Source organism: Drosophila eugracilis, unplaced genomic scaffold (assembly GCF_018153835.1).
Source record: "Drosophila eugracilis isolate 14026-0451.02 unplaced genomic scaffold, ASM1815383v1 contig_1953, whole genome shotgun sequence".
In the NCBI taxonomy this organism is placed as follows: domain Eukaryota; kingdom Metazoa; phylum Arthropoda; class Insecta; order Diptera; family Drosophilidae; genus Drosophila; species Drosophila eugracilis.
This window is the reverse complement of record NW_024572814.1, coordinates 40,192-43,166: the sequence shown is the minus strand read 5'-3', so window position 1 is coordinate 43,166 and position 2,975 is coordinate 40,192. Positions and strand designations below refer to the sequence as shown.

At 33.7% G+C, this 2,975-nt stretch overlaps 1 long non-coding RNA gene across 1 annotated transcript; it reads right to left on the bottom strand.

Moving 5' to 3' along the window:
* Window positions 1-1,215: 1,215 nt before the first annotated feature.
* Window positions 1,216-2,266, bottom strand: LOC121529831. Its single transcript, XR_005993657.1, has 2 exons — window positions 1,550-2,266; window positions 1,216-1,495 (listed from the first exon to the last, which is right to left on the bottom strand). It is a non-coding gene; the product is annotated as an uncharacterized LOC121529831 (long non-coding RNA).
* Between the last annotated feature and the right edge of the window lie 709 nt (window positions 2,267-2,975).

The window sequence follows — 2,975 nt, the reverse complement described above, 5'->3', positions numbered from 1 at the left end:
AGTTCCTTTCACCGTATTCCTTAAAGACGTCTAAATGACGTCCCTACACCCTCATCCGCGAAGGCGCCACATCACGGAACACCCGCCGCTGACCAAGAAGACATCTTCACCTGGCGAGCATCGGCCAGGAGACCTCGTGTGATGCAAGCCCCGCCGGCCTGGTTACATAACCCGCCGACTATTGCAAGGCGCCGCCGAACGGTACATCTGCAGTCGTTCAAGAAAAAGCTGTTCACCGGACGTTGACCCCGGCACCACGGCGACATAGACGGTAGCGTGGGTCTCCCGTTATGTCTTACAATAAACGGTAATAAGTTTTCCAGTCCTAAAATTAAACTTTTTTTCTTATAGAACCCTCCCCCTTCGGTGACCACACGCAAATGATATTATTACCAGTATCTATCCATTTATATAAAAACGACATAAATTTCACAATTTATATAAATTCTTACGTAATCACATAAAAAACCCTTAAAACAAATAAACAAAATTTCAAATTTAACTGTTTAAGAAAGGGCTGCCACCCTAATTTCTAGAGGTTTCCACATACTCCCTCAGCTGTTAAGTGCTAGAGCTGCCAACTTTACTCAATTTTCCAAATTTTCAATCAATTTTCCCTAGTTTTACATTTTTACGATTTATGGTTTTTAAACACGCCCGTAGCTCCCATGAACACGTACAAAAAATTTCATCAAAATCGGTCCAGACGTTTACGAGTCTATAGCGGACATACATGGACATTCACAAAAAACAGCTAAAAAAAAACACGCACCGCGCAAAAGCAGGGCAGGGCGGGCTTTTTATATATGTATATAGATTTCAAAAACAAGAATATTTTTTGTCCTATCAAAATTATTATCTTTAAATCTACTTTTTATATATAGAATTAAGAAAGGAATAGATTTCTATAACAAGAATTTAGTCTTAATATACTTCAAATTTATGTAGGTGTTTATCTGAATGCATATATTAATTTTTTCTCTCTCAAAATTAACTTGGAGTTACCTTATTTTTTTTATTTTTTAAAGTATTTATTTTTTCTCTCTCAAAATTAACTTTCAAATACCTCAATTTTTTTTAATTTCAATAAACTAGATTTCCCCAAAACTGTGCTGGAAATAAGTTTACCCATTACTCGATAGTTTTCGACCCTACAAGGTATGAATAATTTGTATCGCTTGTCTGTTTAAAGTAAAAGCGCCGAGATCCCAGGAATTGTAGTTTTGAATATTGACAATGCAAAAAATTGAAATATAAGCTTTTATTATTATTCTTATTATAACATAATCTTTTTATTATAAATATGTATTTTTTAAGTTTTTTTAAACTACGGAGAGATGTGGTGAAAATAACAACTCAAAATCGCACAAGCTTGTCCAATCCATGTTGTTATGTTGCATTTTATTTGTGTACAGATTTATTATGTGTGAAAATACTTTCCTAATACACATCTTCTTCCATGGAAAAATCGGGGGTTTCCCCCGCATAAAGAGAACTGAAAAAAGGTAAGTTTTAACAGTTTGTATAAGTCATGACATGTAGTACATACTTTACTGCACGTTCTTTTATGTTTGTATAAATAAGAGCGTAATCCGGGAACCGCCGACGACTCGTTGAATATTTTTTCCCCTCCTCTTCCCATGCCCTTGCCATGAAACCCGATACGATTTGGCCACACAAACGCATTGACGAAATAAAAGAACTTTGTATTTGTTTACATTGTTGCCATTTCAACTACAATTTAAGATTAAAAAATCAAAATTCAACTACCCAAAGAAACACAGAAAAAATCTTATTAATCATTATACTCCAAACGAATTGATTGATTACTTTGCCCCATGGTTACCATAACATATAAAAAACACACACATACACTAATTATACAATTTTACAGATTCTTATCGTAATACAACAACATAAACATTAATAATTATTAGTAAGACATATATCCACATTTATTTACACGTAAGATTCACTATACACAAAAAGAAATTATTCCTTTTAAGGTATATACACCAAAGAAATATACATATTAAAATTTTTTACATACAATTTACAATATTTTTTTGCACCCCTTCCTATAAAAGCGCATCATATTCACCAAAAATATATAATTCAAAAAATCCATATATATGTAGATACATATATACATATAACTACTAAATCTTTAATTTCGCATCTTCCCATCTAATGTCAAAGAAAACCATAGCCTACCCTTTAACCAACAGAAACTCTATCCTTGTTATTAAAGCCTTTAAAACATTCTTTTGCCAGTTTAGAATACCCAAAAATTAATATTTGACCAGGGTGCCGAGTTCTCTGGTGCCATCTTCAAGGACTTCTTAGCACAATACGAAATAGAACTGCATATTACTCCGTTTCAACAATCAAGTAGTAACTCTATGGTAGAACGGCTACATTCCACCCTAACAGAAATCTATAGGATAATTTTGAGTAAGAGGAAGGAATTAAAATTAACTTTAGAACACGACGAGATACTTTCCGAAACAATAGTAACCTACAACAATGCGATTCACTATAGTACCAATTTAAGTCCGTTCGAACTTTTTAGCGGCCGCACTCATATTTTCAAAAAGACAATCAAATTTGACAATGAACACGATTATTTACAAAAACTGAACGAATTCCAAATTAAACTACACCCTACCTTGAAGAAACACATGGAAGACGCAACAAAAAAACGAACAAATCGCTTAAACGAAAACAGGACAGACCCCCTTGATTTACCAGCTGGTACTTCTATTTTTCGTAAAGAAAATAGGAGAAGTAAAATTACGCCTCGTTTTAGTAAACACAAGGTTTTACTGGATAAAGGGGTAACATTACGAACTATAAAAAAAAACAAAAACTACACAAACAAAAGGTCCGAAAAGCTATAATACAGACAAATGACACATAAACATACTTGCGAGACTTGCATAACTATACCCCCAATGTAATTTTACAGGTTGACC